At 38.2% G+C, this 16,780-nt stretch overlaps 1 pseudogene; it reads right to left on the reverse strand.

Annotated features, from left to right (window-relative positions):
- Positions 1–7,609: 7,609 nt before the first annotated feature.
- The window catches only part of LOC139360665 (olfactory receptor 13H1-like), a 33,910-nt pseudogene continuing 24,739 nt past the window's right edge, over positions 7,610–16,780 (reverse strand).

A 16,780-nucleotide genomic window follows, 5' to 3' on the forward strand; every position in this document is an offset into this window, starting at 1 on the left:
GTGTCTTAAACGACAGAAATTTATTTCTTGCAGTGCTGGAAGCTGGAAGTTCAAGATGTAAGTGCCAGCATGATTGTGTTCCGGTGAAGGCCTTATTCCTGGTTGTGTCTTCACTTGGCCTTCCTTGGTGGATGCACACACACAGAGGGAAATCTCATGTCTCTTTCTCTTTGCTTAAGGTCATTAATCCCATAATGGAGCCCTCACCCACATGACCTCATCTAAACCTAATTACCTTCCAAGGCTTCACCTCCAAATACCATCCTATTGGAGATTAGGGCTTTAACATGAATTTGGCAGGGACAGAATCTGTTCTTAGCATTCTACTTCAGGAAATGAATCAAGTTGTGTCCAGCAGGGAGGTCCAGCAGCAGGTAGAAGGGCCCCCATCACAGTTTCCCATTTCAGGGATAGGATGCTAATCCATGGGTGGTGGTGATGGCGAAGGACATTGAGTGACAAAAGTATAGCAAGGTCTGATTCTTTGAGGGAGTGGGCTACTAAGCAGGTGTGTAAAGCAGAGACACTGGTTCAGAACTGGGACACAAGGTCAGAGGGGAAGAGCAATGAGACAGACAGGTTGTTGAATTCCAGAGAAGGGACCTTAAAGCAGTGGTTCCAACATTTTGGATTTTACATATGTGTATCTATTTTTTTTAAGTGAGTTTGTCAATTGACATAGTTTGGCTGTGTTCCTACCCAAATCTCATCTTGAATTGCAGCTCTCATAATTTCCATGTGTTGTGGGAGGGACCCAGTGGGAGGCAACTGAGTAATGGGGGTGGGTTTTTCCCATGCTGTTCTCATGATAGTGAATAAGTCTCATGAGATCTAATGGTTTTATGAAGAGGAGTTCCCCTGTACATGCCCTCTTTGCCTGCCACCATGTAAGACATGTCTTTTCTCCTCCTTCGCCTTTTGCCATGATTGTGAGGTCTCCCCAGCCACATGGAATTTTGAGTCAATTAAATCTCTTTCTTTTATAAATTACCCTGTCTTGGGTATGTATTTATTAGCAGCATGAGAGCAGACTAATACACCAACTTTTCATTTTGCTACGTAAACATATACAGAAATAAAAATAAAATGACAAACTATCTACAATGTATTAACACTACGATTTCATTTAAAATACTATTTTAAGGCAAAAATTAGGCAACAAATTAGAAGCGAAGTACAATTCCTAATCAAAATTCAAAATGTACAAACCTAAAAAGAATAGTTAGAAGAGAGGACTTGAAATATTCCCAACACATAGTAATGATAAATATTCAAGGTGATGGATATCCTAAATACCTTGACTTGACCATTACATATTCTATGTATGTACAAAATATCACATGTACTCCATAAATAAGTGCAAATATTATGTATCAATAAAAACAAAAAAAGAATTGACAATAAAAAGGCTCCCTCTTACCCTGCCCCTTCAACACCCAGTTTCCCTTTCTGTAGGCAGCCACTGTTATTTGTTCCTTGGGCATTCTTCCAGAGATATTCTATGTATAAATAAGCAAAAAAGTATGTCTGTGTGGAGGGGTGTGTGCATGTGTGTAGCATTCTGTTCACATTTTTTCCAAAAAGGTTATCTTGGAAAGCATTTCATGTCAGTGCATGAAGAGCTTTTTAAATCTTTTTACAGCTGTATAGTAGTTTGTTGTACGGATATATCAAATTTGCTTAAACAGTCACTTATTAATAGGCATTTCCATTATTTCCAACCTTTTGATACTACAAATAGTGCTTTATTTAATTATCTTAGAATACTCTTTGTGATTGAATTAGACTATGAGCAGTTCATTACTTTACCTTCATTTCTCTTCATTTCAACATGAACTAGTAAAAACTTTACCAGCACCAGCTTATATAGTTGTCTTTGCAAAACTCTTTTTTACAGTTCTCCACATCCTGGAAGTCATTCAGGCTTATAAAATGGGCTATTTATTTTTGGTTGCCAGGTACTTCCTTGATAAAAAAGGGATATACATCCAAAAAGGTGGGTCTACCTCAGTATGCAGGGCCTGAGTTTCTTGTTCCAACTTGCTTTTTTTCATACTGCTTTTCCCCTCTGTTGAAATATTTTTCCATATGTTTTTTCTTATTGTCATTTGTAACCAGCCATCCCCATGACATATGGGCTCATTAAATATGTCAGATAGAAGCAATAAAAGGAAAAGACAGAATACCTAGACATTTGGGTGGATCTGGCACGAGGACTAAAGACCATCTTCAGGTGCTGGAATGTATTAGGTATCTGTTTGCACATCTCAGCTTTACCTATGTGCTAATTCAATGGTCATTACGGCAATTGGCTATGTGGGTTTCAACATACTTTGTGTAAGGATACCCTGATAATACCTCACCATATGCCCTAATTGTATGCCTCTCAGCTCCTGGGATGGGATTGCTGGTGAGCTTAACTGAAGGAGCACACTTAATACTGATACAATGCCTATAATGTAAAACCTGGAATCACGAATCACTGGGTGAACGCATGAAACTTTGTCCATTGGGAGATAAGCGATGGTGGCTGAATTCATCCTCCTTGTTTCCACTCACAAATGAAATTGAGCTGATCCAACTTCTTAAACAATTCAATGAGATTAAGCAATCAGTCTCAGCTGAGATCAGCTCAATAATGCATCCTCAAATTGTCTTTCCCTATTTCCTTGATTCATTACCCATGTCCCTCATTCTTATCCCTTGGAATTGTATTCTCAATACAACAACTGCATTTAATTGCTGTTCCTCAAATTCAGACTATGATATGAGATAAACCCTGGTAGAAAAGGCATAATTTGGGCAAACACAATCAAAACAAACAAATAAAGGATGCAGACCAGCAGTCAGAATTGGGGATTTAGTAAAACCGAAAGCTTATCCAGACATATTGATGGGGCATAGTGATAAAAAAATCCAGCGTGTATTGGATGCAGTACTCAGCAGTCCGGGCAGTCAGTCATAATTCAGGAGTTTTGACAGCAGAAAGCTGTACTACATGTCAGGTAGGATTCTAATCTCTGGAAAGATGGTGAGAATGCTGTTGGCAATACTAAGGTTGCTTCTGAGTACAAGAGGTCCTGGACTGGGCAGTTGACCAGGACCCAAAGAACTAATTGGAAAAAAGATAATGGAGGTCAGTTGGGACACAGGGTCAAATATGGGATAGAAGTTGAATGTGCCGATATTGGAATCACAGAGGTACATAGAGTTTTCTATATATCCCTTGCCCAAGTTCATGACTGGAATTGAGGTGGAGTTTAGTATGAAGACAGGTAGGCAAAGTAATTCCTGCCATGGAGAGAAAAGTGTTTCAAAGACCAAAGACTGGAAATGACACAGAAATTGACAACAAAGGCAGTATTCCCATACTTGATGACCACCTGGTAGATGGGGTGAAACAAGTAATACACTTCTCACGCAGCTCCTAGGTTTTATGGTATAGTATGAAACTCCTTGACCAATATAAATTTCTTCACTTGTTTGATGAGAATGCTTGAACACACCAGCAAAAGGAATGACAATCAAGAGTTTACCTTACAACAATTTACTTTAAGACAAAATCTTAGATGTATGATGGAAATGACACTGAATTTAATCATGACACCCAGCTGTAAGTTGTGCCCTTTAGTGAATGAGTCATTTGATGTCCCTGAGTCTTTTTATCTCTTCTGAAAATGAGGCTAATATTTGGCCTACCTACCTTATCGTTTGTTGTAAGTACGAAATGTGATAACGCACATGAAAACAATTTGTAAATTGCTATGTTTTATGCAAATATTAGTTATTACTATAAGAAAAAGTGTTTAGTTGAAGAAAACAGAGCTTCTTATATGATTCAAAAATAGTAATGTTGGCTTCAGGAGTGAACAAATTTTTCTAGATTTATGATATTAAGTTACTGGGCCACTGCTTTGTCCTTTCTAGCCTAATGCCAAAAATATGGCTTTTGAGTCCCTGTCTATGTAGCAAATGCCTCACTATCCTCTGGGAAAGTCCAGTGTAGATGTCATTTAGTAAATAACATCATTAAAGATTAAGAAAAGTAACGTTGAGTCATTGTCATATATGCTACAGTGTCTTGAATAATGTCCAGGGTGGAAATGCGTTCTCTGTGAAAAACTTTATTCTCAGTGTTATAGAAAAGTATTTGACTTATAAAATAAAATGTCTAAATGCGTACTTGTGTGTGATCTTATGTGTGTAAACTTTTCTCTCCCCTATCACCATTAAAGTATTCATTGAATAAAGTCTTGATGTCCACATTACCATATTAGTGTTTTCTAGATAGGATTGTCCATACTCTTGATACTTGAAAGCATGGCCCACATACTAGTGGCATTGGAGTCATCTGGGAACATGCTAGGAATGCAGAATCTCAGCTTCCCCACACAGCCTCTTTAATCAGATTCTGCATTTTATCAAGATTCTCTAAGTGATTTGTAAAGTTTGGAAACCAGGTGTCTCCAATAACCTGCCCTTTTAAGTCAACCCACTTCACACTTCTTAACTCCATAGCCTCTGTTCCTGTGCCCTGATCCACTATGCTTTGGAGACCCTTACATCAATCCCTATCTCTAGAACTTTGGACTTGCCATTTCCTTGTATGTATATGTATTCCCCCATATATTTGAAATTCCACCTTTCCTTGTGAATGTTGCTTTGACGCACCAACTTGGTGTCCTTGTTGCTTTTGATATATAAATATATACTGTATATATTATAGCTCTATCTTCTTAGAACCCAATGCCATACCCCTACTTATTTAATTCAGCTAGCAGTGGGTAGGTCAGGTCAACTTCCTAGGAAGGAGGGGAATTGAAGAAAGCTAATTTGGCAGTAGCATAGAAGCTGTCTAGATTAGGTGGCTTATGTGCATTTGAGTCTTACTAAATTTATTATTCTCTTCGTCTTAGTTTTTCAGGACTCATCCGGTCCTTTTCAGAGTATAAGCTCCTGAAAGACAAAAAGCTCTCCCTTTACTTTCTGGACTTTTATTTCTCTAAGCAGATAGGGAGGTACTAGCATAGGCAAAACAAAGCAATATCTGGTTCAAAAGTCATTCTGATCTGGCTCTAGGATATGAAATCAGAAACTTGTTGAGCAGATATAGCAAGAATAAATGGTATACTGGGGAAGATGTGGAGAGTATGCCTTCCTGCCATATCTTTCTTCTTCCTTTAGGCAAACACCATGGCTGCTTAGCTGCTTCAGAGCTAGTGTGTGACCCATCACCTAGGTAGTAAGCCTAGCATTAATTAGCTATTTTTCCTGATGCTCTCTCTCCCCTCACTCCCCCACCAACAGGCCCCAGTGTGTGTTACTCCCCTCCCTGTGTCCATGTGTTCTTATTGTTCAGCTCCTGCTTATAAGTGAGAATATGCAGTGTTTGTTTTTCTGTTTCTGTGTTAGTTGGCTGAAGATAATGGCTTCCAGCCTCATCCATGTCCCTGCAAAGGACATAATCTCATTCATTTTTATGGTTGCATGGTATTCCGTCGTGTTTATATACCATAGTTTCTTTATCCAGTCTATTTTTGATGGGCATTTGGGATGAACCTATACATAAAAGCCCCATAGTCTCAACCCAAAAGCTTCTTAAACTGATAAGCAACTTCAGCAAAGTCTCAGGATACAAAATCAATGTGCAAAAATCACAAGCCTTCCTATACACCAACAGACAAGCAGAAAGCCAAATCATGAATGAACTTCCATTCACAATTGCTACAAAGAGAATAAAATACCTAGGAATACAGCTAACGAGAGATATGAAGGACCTCTTCAAGGAAAACTACAAACCACTGCTCAAGGAAATCAGAGATGACACAAACAAATGGAAAAAAAAATTCCATGCTTCTGGATAGGAAGAATGAGTGTCACGAAAATGGCTATACTGTCCAAAGTAATTTATAGATTCAATGCTATTCCCATTAAACTTCTTGGAGAAGAGAAGTTTAAAGCAGAAGTTATAAGCAAGAGCTAGGCATGTTGAGGTATACTGTTTACTCTATGTATAAGAGACCAATTCTCTTTTTTATGTGGCACCAGAGAGGCTGGACTGTCTATTCCTCTAACACTCATCTCTGTTTCTCTTTTAGGACTATGCAGAGTATGAATACCTCAAAGGGTAATGGATTAAAGGCCTAGGGATATAAAATGTTTGTGTGTGTCTGTGTGTATGTGCCTCTGTCTCTGTGTGTATTTGTAGATCATTTTATTATCTGTAAGTTCTACCCCAAGATCTAGCACCTGCTTCTCCTCAGTTATTATTACAATCATTGAGGAATAAATTCATTTACTGGATAACTATTTTCCAGATCCATGCCTGGATGAAGCTGTCATGGAGAAATTCTTTTGAAGACAACTGACCCCTACTTGATGGGGTCTGAGATAGGTTCATCTTTTATTCAATTCTGCTTTGTAGAAAACTGTAAGAGATGAAAAGACTGGTGATTCATTGAAAAAGATGCTGGGCAAGCCACCTAAGCTCATCACACCTGTAGGCTTCCTTTGACCACCTTCATTAGGGCATCTTTCACATCCTTGTTCCTTGCAGTGTAAATAAGTGGGTTCAGCATGGATGATACTGCTCCATACAACACTGAAATGATCTTATCCTCATCTTGAAAAGATTGGGAGTGTGGATGCATGTACGTGAAGATTGCTGTCCCGTAGTAAATGATGACCACACTCAATTGGGAGCCACAGGTGGAAAAGGTCTTGAGTCTGGCCTCTGCAGAGTAGATCTTCAGAACAGTCACAGCCATATGGAAATAGGAGAGTACAATGAGCCTAAAAGGCAGGAATAGTACTAATACACCACTGGCAAGCATCAGGATCTCTTTGACCAGTACAGGAGAGCAAGTGAGTTTGAAAATTACTTGGAGCTCACATGTAAAAGGTTGACTACATTGTGGCCACAGAATTGGATTGGTGCTACCAGGAAGGACCCAAACTCCTGCCACCATCCAGATGCAAACATTGCTATTCATAATGAATGGGTAACACAAGGGTTTTGAGATGGCAACAAACATGTCATAGGCCATAACAGCAATAAGAAAACACTCGGCTGGGCATGGTGGCTCACACCTGTAATCCCAGCACTTTGGGAGGCTAAGGCAGGCAGATCATGAGGTCAGGAGATCGAGACCAGCGTGACCAATATGGTGAAATCCCATCTCTACTAAAAGTACAAAAATTAGGTGGCGGGCACCTGTAATCCCAGCTACTCGGGAGGCTGAGGTAGGTGAATTGTTTGAACCCGGGAGGTGGAGGTTGCAGGGAGCCAAGATTGTGCTATTACACTCCAGCCTGAGTGACAGAGTGAGACTCTGACTCAAAAAACAAAACAAAACAAAACACACTCCATCACCCCTAAGTAAAGAGAGATAGTCATTTAGAATAAGCAGCCACTATAGAATACACTTGCAAAGTCCTTCTAGCAGTTCACCAGAAACATGGGTGTGGAGCTTGTAGAGTAGCAGATATCTAAGAAGGATACTTGGATGAGAAAGAAGTATGTGGGGGTTTGAAGATGGGAATCAATCTGGATAATAACAATGATGAGAATATTACCAACTAGGGTGACAGAGTAGATGAACAATATTGCCTAAAAGAAGAGTAGCTGAGATGCAGGCTGTCTGGAGAGTTCCACCAGAATGAATTTCATCATATTTGTATCATTTTCTTCATCTGAGGCAATCGTCATCCTTTCTATAAAGAGAAAAGGAAAGGTATGACAAATGTGATGTAATCCTAAGATGGGACTGGAGAAAGTTCGGGGCTGAATGATAAGGGGGAACTTCACCAGGGCAGGAAAGGAAGATATGTTTTATGCTAGTCTAACTGTATTCCTTTGAATCTTCTCATAGTTGTGGTTAGGGAAAACTTTATTGTCAAAGAGACCTTATTTTTAGCTCCTTCTCTCACTCATAATAGTCATGCTTGAAAAGGTAGGACCATACTCTACTATAGACTCTTTGTATTAAAAAGGGCATTTTAAAATCGAGATTTGTTTGCGTGGCTATACCTGATTCCATATTGACAATAAGGGATTCAGGTGAGGTAGAGCTCTTCAAAGGAATTTCTACACTTGCCAAGGCATATACTTGGCCCAGAATGATGTTATAAGCTATTAGATACAAGGGCAAGTAACTCATATTCTAAAGAGATCATTTCCCTTGTCTTTGCCTAGGTAACATAATCAAAATTATGTTGCTTCCAGTTGGACTTCAGGTCTTGAGCATCTGCTGTTTTTAGAGAACAGTTTCTTTGGCACAAGAAGGTGAGAGATACAGCAGAAACTAAAGATCTATTCATAGAACTCAAGGAACTTCGAAAGGGATGTGACCATGAAGAGGAGTCAGGGATGTGCCAAGGGTAGCTCTGTGCCACCTAAGGGTCTTGCTCTCTGTGGAATCGCATGCAATCCTTGCCAAGCATAACTATACTATCATGTAACTGAATTATTATTCAAAGAACCAGTGTGAATCATACGCATGAGTACTGAGTAAGGACAATTTAGTTTTGGATTAATCATTTAGTTGTCATGTGGTCCAAGGAAGCATCAGTTTCGTAATCTACAGAATAAGGAAAACTACCTGCCTTTCTAACTTCTTAGGATTGTGAAATTCCAACAAGATAATGGTTGGGGAAATGCTGTGAAAATTATAAAGATATGCAAACAGAAGACTGTTGTTTCTGGAAGAAGGAATACAACCAAGATTTCACCGAAGTCAAGCTTGTTGCCTCTCTTTAAGGTGTAAGGGAGCCTAGGAATTCAGTAGTTGCATTTTTACACCTTTCCTTACTCTCTAAAGCTGGGTAAAATATTCAGTCAGAGTATTGCTTTATAAACAGTTGTTTTAAGCGTTGGAACTTATTTCCCACCATCTCTATGTTCTTGACAATAAGCCCTCATAAGAGCACCGGAATAGCCTATTCAAGCTAAGGATTCAGTGTTGGACAGAAATACAGAGGAGAGTTTAAGAGAGTGCACGGTTGAGTGATGTCCACCAAGCTCCTTTACTTTCTCAATTGAGCCATATGGATGTATCTTTCTAGAAATTATCTAAATTACGTATAAGAAGTTTATACTCCCACATATAAGTCAGTGGACGTATACAAGTAAAAAAATAACGTTAACAACTTTGTTTTGTTTGTGAAGAAAAGAACATGATGATTTTAAAATAATCAAACTCTTTCCTTGTAAACTTAAAAATTCTTCTTTTTTCAAAACAAGAAGGCTAGCACTTCTTTATATGACTCACTTGCACACACACACACACACAAAGAGAATAGTTTAAAATACACTTTAATGTAAGTTGTTTGCAATGTTACAAATTTAGTGTTCTGCATAAAGGTGCATCTATATATCTATATCTAAATTATGTATTTTTAAAGAAGTAAGCCCATTTATTCAACCACTTGATGAAACTGAGGCTATTAATAAGAAAATTAATATTTTCTTTACAGTTGAGGGTCATCACTGAGACAATGGAAAGATGAGGATAGGGAATGGGCAAAGAGAAAAGAGAGCATGAGTATCAAGTACAAGGTATAAAGGAGAGTAATATTTACATTTCTGGTGTGGTATAGGGAGGGTAGAATTAGGACTGGGAAAAAGTTAAAGGGAGGCAGAGTTCAGCTGAGTAGGAGACAAGTTTTCTGTCTAGATAGCACGATTTATCTGACAATTATGGGATAGGCAGTTCCATGAATTAGTGAGCTCACTCCTTCAGTGATGCAACATTTAATTTCAGTCTGATCAGCAGTAAAATAGAGGGGTCTCCTGTATTGGACCACAGGCTGAACTAGGCCCACTCTGTTCAGCTGTGAGAGTTATCATGCCATCATAGGGAAGAAGAGGCAGACAGACACAGGGGCATAGAGAAGGCAGGAGAGAGAACAGGCAGATCTAGAAGAAGAAGAGAACCAGGAGAACATGGAGGAAGCAGAGTAAGCAAAAAGAAAGAGAAAGAAGAAACCATGCTTATCCAAAGGAAGGCAGGACATTGCTTAAGGAATTTTCTCTCTTTATCAAGTTTCCAAAAATGATTATCTTCATTAATTAGCTCCATTTACACACTCCCTGTTAACTTCTCAACCACTTGCTTCTGTTTCTGTCACACAACTGAACTTATTAGAAAGTAACCCAATGTACTACTAATGACCAAATCCAATGTTCTTTTTCGGTCTTTGATTCATTTCACCTAACACTATTTACTACCTTCACTTCATGAATTTTTTTCTTCTTTTGTCTTCTAAGATTCATTTTCGTTTTATGTACTTCTCATCTCTGCTTATTCTTTTATTGTAAATTGTATACTTTACTGAACACCAAGGTTCAGTGACTTTTGCTACTGCGCTCTCTCTTCAGTATGGTTCTTCTGCTCCATTCCCATGAAAGAGTCCCTTGTCAGTTCCCTCTTTCTTCTAACTTCTAAATGTATGTATTTCTAAGTTTTTGGTGGCATTCAAGATAAGCTAGCTTACCGTATAGCAACAAATAGCCCCTAAACGTTGAGTGGCTTGAAACAACAAAGATTTAATTCTTGCTCATGCTACATATTAATCAGACATTCATCTCCGCTCATTGAAGTGATCTAAGGACCCAGACTGATTGGGGGATTCTTCTTGACACCTGCTTTAATGATTGCTGAAGCGGGATAAAAGAAGCACGGTGAATTCTGTATGGCTTCTTCAAGCTTTTGCCTGGATGTGAATAAGTCATTTTTACTGACATTTAGTTGACAATAGCAATCACATGGCAATGCTGTTATGTATCTGGAAGGAGGTGAGAACTGGAGTACCTGTAACAAGCTCTAGTGGCCACCATATATTTCTTACTAATTTCTGTTTTTTACTCTTTCCATAGACGGTCATATCTGACCTCTCATATATAATTAGACTTACATCTGAGTCTAATTCTTATACTTATGTCTCCCAAAGCTTATAACTAGAGGTCAGACATCTTCTTTAGCTCATGAGTCACATGTTTATTTGGCTTCCCAACCCCAGATTGTTGGAAACTAAATTAAAATAAACTTGTCACCATTCCATTTAAAACTATCATTATTACTCCCCTATTCCTGCTAATGGCACCTCAATTTTCCCAATAAACCATGTTGGAAAACATTGTCATCATCCCTCCTATCTATAGTTTCCCGTATCAGTCACTAAAGTTCAGTGATTTTTGCCACTGCACTGTCTCTTCAATATGGCTCCTCTGCTCCATTCCCATTATAATTTTCCTTGTCAAAGTCTTCTGTGTGTCTTTTCTTAGGATTTTCAAAATAGGCTCCAAACTAGTTTTTTACCCCTTTCATCTGCCCTGGAATTTTTGCCAGAGTAATCTTATGTTTTCATTATGCTACTCCCCTATCTAAAACCTCTGTTTCATTGTCAACTGCCTGTCAAAACAAGTCATGACTTTTTAACTTGACATTTGGTACTCATCATGTCCTCTCTTCAACCTAATTTTCTATCGGTTGCCTTCACTGACCCTTGGTTTTCCCTTCCTTTTTTTACTCCCTATATTGCATATGCCCAATGTCCCATGCATATTTAGGGTGACCAATCATCCCTGTTTGCACAGGACTGAGAAGTTTTCCAGGATGCAGCACTTTCAGTGCTAAAACCTGGGAAATCCCTGGCAAACTAGGATGCATTGTTCTCCCTACATATTCCATTCCCACCATTTCTCAAACATGCCACATTTTACGACTTTTCTCAAATCCCTCTGACAAGAATGACTGCCTATCTTTATTCTATAAAAATTCTAGCCATTCTTTGTCTTTGCTCAATCTCCTCAAGATGCCCTTCTCCTGAGTCAGAATTAATATCTTTCGCCAATGTTCTTTCACAGTATTTTGTTTTTCTTTTCCCCTCTGTTAGAGCACATGCCACTTTCATCATTTAATTGTAGTTAATTCCATATAAAAAGTACATATTTATCTGCCTCTCTGGATTGTTAGTTCTTTGAGGGCAGGAACCCTGTATCATTTATCTCCTTATATGGTACAATGTTCTGTTCATAGGAGGCACTAATAAATACTTGTTGGATGGAAATTATGATGCAAAGAGAAGGATCAGGGCAATAAAGGAAAGAAACATGAGCACAGAGCAGGTACAGCGGGAGGCAGAGAGCGGAGATAAAAAGATCACATGCATGTCCAGTTCTTTTTTCCTGCAGTGATTCCAGATCTTTTCTTTTCCCATTGGTACCTCTTCCAGACACTTTTTTCCTAATAACTATTCAAAACAACCCCTAATCTATTTCCTTAACTGGTATTCATCAACTGCTCACTGATGACTTATTCCTGTTTGCTGTTTACTTGTGCTGGCAACACCAGTTATTTACTTACTATTTCCAGCCAGCCAGCATTATACAACTGTCTATTCCCTGTTTTCAGAGGCTTTTAGCTGCATATATCTTCTAGCTTGTCAGTTTTCATCTACGCATGGTAAACATCCCCTACCCACACCCTCTCTAACTGAAACTTTAACCAGTATTAAACAGGAAAGTTTGGGTTCCATCACTTCTATCAGTGTTGTCAGTTCCAACCCACTTAAAACTTATTTCTGGGACATATGATAATACAATATTACACTCGCAGAGGGAAATCCTGGAGTAAGAACATTTAAGGATAGAAAATTGGGTTCTGCCTTTTAATAGCCAGAATACTCTGTGTATGCTGGTCTTAATTAGGGGAATTAAGTGTGAGACATAAAGGAATTTGAACTGAGAGATAGTTGGTTTTAGATACTTGTTGTGGCCTTGATCTATCACATAGGTCATAGTTCTCCTCTATTGAGCTAAGCTCTTCTTCTCTTTGAGTAAATTAAATTGGACAAATGGATATTAAGCACCTGCAATGTGCATGACATTGTGCTATTTGCTATGGTCTTACAACACTCTGTGCATACTTTTATTGGATATTAGAGCACTCTTTATTAAATTGCAGCTATTGGTTTAGAGATCTGTTTTGCCACCAGACTGAGTCAGAGACTGTGTTTTTTCATGTGTATCCAGTGCTCAGTACAGTATTAAGAACAATAAGGGTGCACAATAAATGTTGGAAAGAGAAATGTATAGATACTTGAAAGGAAACAGAGATAAATGAAAGACATACTTCCTGGCCTAGAAGAGGACACCATCTAACAAGCAGAAGGGGACACGAGCTCTGAAGACAAAGAACTTTAAACAAGCCAGACAAATAATTCTTGCTACTCTCTGTTACAGAATCCAGTGAACAATAGAGATGCATTTTGACCAGGGGATCTTCAGTCTATTTAAATTGAAACTCAGTGGAACTTTTGGGGCTAGCTTGTTTTATTTATTTAGTTATTTATTTTTAGAGACAGGGTGTCGCTCTGTTGCCCAGGCTGGAGTGCAGTGCTCAGAGCTCACTGCAGCCTGGAGCTCCTGGTCTCAAGAGATCTTCCCACCTCAGCCTCCCAAGTAGCTGATATTATAAATGCACGTCACCATACCCAGCTGCAGCTTACTTATTAAGGTTATTGCAGGTTTATCTTTCGTTCTTAATTTCCTGTTTTCTTTCAAGACAGGCTTTTATTTTGTCTCTGAATTTCGTGATTTGATGACCAGGTTTATGTTTCTGCTAACCAACATTTTTTTTTTTTCTCACCATGGAATACAGGGCTAGTATTAAAAATAAAAGTAGATTTGTTGCTATTGGTGGGAGAGGAAGGGGTTAAATAAGAAGGAAGAAGCATGGTAACTAAATTTTCTGAATCCAACACTGATATGGGTATTCTGACAAGTATGAGTCAACTTTTAGAAACAACACGATGGAACATTAGACAAAGTTTTCCCAGATATTTGAGTTATGAGGAACAATGTGGTGTTTAAAAGTGTGGGCTCTGCAGACAGACCTGGGTTTGAATCTTGGTCCTGCCACTTCCATGTAGACTTAGTCAAAATGTCTAACATTTCAGAGTTTTAGTTTTCTTATCTGCAAAATAATTTCTGCTTCAGATTGATATTATGAATACTAAATGAGTTTATGTATAAAATATCATCTCTGGCATCCAGTAAGCACTCAAGTTTATTTCTACTCTATCATTATTCCAGGAGCCTAAATGTGCTGTTCAAGTGACGCAGACACTGACTGGAAGTTGGACAAGATGACCTTTTAGGTTATTCTGGGCCTAATACTCTGAGTTTATAATTCTTTAGCTAGGGGAAAAAACAAACTTTACTCACCAATGCCTCTGCTGATCAGATAACCCCAAAACCCAGACACACTGCATACTTCTCTGACAGCAATAACTCAGCGGGCAGTTCCCAGGCAGAGATGTGGGAGAAAGTCCAATATCCGGGCAGTGCTAGGATCTACAACTTCCTGTGGTCTGTCTAGTGAAATTTGACCAGATAAGAACAGTTAATAAGAAGCGCTCCAGATAGAAAAGTTTCTTTTATCTCTGAATGTGAATATATTGATGTTAAATACCTGAATAGATGAGGTTAATTAGAATAGTCTTCTATTATTGCAACAAATATGGAAAAGTGCTCAGGAAAACTTGAAAAATTCTTCTTCACAAATGTCATACAAACCGAAAGAAGTATCTTATTCTGAGAAAACAATGGCTCCACTGTCTACTTGAGAACAGAAGCATCAGCTTTTAAGAGCTGGACCCAGAGGTACCTCAGTGTATTGCCTAAGAAGAAATAAAGTCTTGTATCCTGGTCCTGCTTTCTGTAACACTTTGTAAGGCATGCCACATTCCCATCAAGGCTTTACCTTGAGATCCCAAATATTTCCAACTGGAGTTAGTCACTTGAATAAGAAAGCAAACATTGGAATGAAAACATTTAATGGCTATAAATTCAATTGCCAAGGAGTTCTTGTCTTTTTGGATGCTCAAGGGATGGAGTCCCTGGGCAATAAATTATTTCCCTTGCCTGCTCTATAATGATTATGAGACTATTCAGGTAAATATTTTGATAACTAGATTCTCCTTGTGATTCTCTACTTTTTCTTTCCTTGAAACAACTTCCTAAGTGTGATCTTGTGCCACCCTTTTTCCTCCCGTCATAGTCAATAAAATGTCAAGGGTTGTATTCATGGCTCAAACTATTTTTGTAGGCAAAGTCAAGCTATGGGCATGATAAAGATTTAGCTAGAAAGCAGCATGGCTTAGTGTTTGAGTGAGAGTGCCGCTGTCAGGCAATCAGTTGAAATCTCAGCTCTGACACTTGTTAATTGTGTGACTTCTAACTTCTCTGTATCTCAGTTTTTTCATCTGGCAGTGGATATGATTATAGTAATGCTTATGTAATAAGTTTATTGTGGGAGGATCAAATAAAACGACACAGAGCAATGTTTGATTCAAGTGTTTAACAAATGGTAGCTGCTATTATTAAGAAGCAGATTTTTTCAGCAAGTTCACAAGCAGGGAGGATGTAGCTGAAGTGGTAATTGTGTTTGCAAGCACTTTATGACGTTTGAAGTAATACTGAGAATATACCATCAATCATTCTGTAGAGTTTGCATATTCTAGGATTTGAGGTATTTGTCGGGGGCTGCAGCTGTATTGCCTTAATTCCCTTAGGACCCCTTCAACTTCTTGGACTACAGCTATATCAGGGGATGCTTGGATAGTAGCAATTTAGGACACCAAAACCCTTGGTAATTAAAGCAAAGCAAGTGAAAACTAGCCTTTAGTTATGTTACAACATGACAGGCTAAGCACTGGGGTACAATATCTTGTGCCTGTCTTAGTGTTTTGGTTCTCCAGCCAAAGCTTGACAGTTCCCTATTTGGCCTTTCCTTCAAATGTTATAAACCCAATGCGGTGGTTGAAATGCATTTATAATTCTTGCCATTGGGAATATGGCCTGTATAAGTTAGAGAGCAAAGTCGAACTGTTTTATGAAGAACTCACATCCTATTCATACTTGAAAATACATTTGAGATCTACAGCTGAAGAAAGAAGAAGAGAAACTGGAAGATACAGTGAGTTGGTCTTTCATACATTTGATACTGAACTTGAAGTGCTAAGAGTTTGGAATTGTTCATTTTTATTTTTGGAGTATTAGTTATCTAGTATAAAGGTGTTCGTTGAGGCAGTGAAATCTAGGTCTCAAGGCACCTGCATGGATTTAAAATACAACTGTGAGGAATCCATTTTGCCTCCCTGAGATTATATTTTCTTTCGTTTTAATATTGAAGTGAAATTTATATATCGTAAAATATACACATCTTAAGTGTAAAATATATGAATTTTGAAAAATGTGTATAACTATATAACCACAACCTCAGTAAAGATATGGAACATGTATACTATTCTGAAAAGTTATCTTGTGTTTTCTCCCGGTCAATCTCTACACCCATCTGCAACCACTGTTCTGTTCGCTATTCCCCCAGATTAATTTTGCCAGTTCCTGCACTTCATATGCGTGGAAGCATACACCAAGCATTTTTGTGTCTATCTTTTTTTTTACTTAACATAAGATTTTTGAGATTTATCTGTGTCATTGTATATATTAGTTATTTATTGTTTCTTATTACTAACATTTCATTGTATGAATATGTCACAATTGGTTATTTTTGATTTGGGGCTATGTTGAATATTGTTGCTATGAACATTTATGTGCAAGTCATTTTTTGGACAAACGTTTTTAGTTCTTAGTGGGGAATATCTAGGAAACTAGCAGCTGGGTCAGATAGTAGGCATAGGCTTAATTTTTAAGAAGTTTTCAAAAGTTTTTTATTATTATTATACTTTAAGTTCTAAGGTACATGTGCACAACATG

Source organism: Macaca nemestrina, chromosome X (assembly GCF_043159975.1).
Source record: "Macaca nemestrina isolate mMacNem1 chromosome X, mMacNem.hap1, whole genome shotgun sequence".
In the NCBI taxonomy this organism is placed as follows: Eukaryota; Metazoa; Chordata; class Mammalia; order Primates; family Cercopithecidae; genus Macaca; species Macaca nemestrina.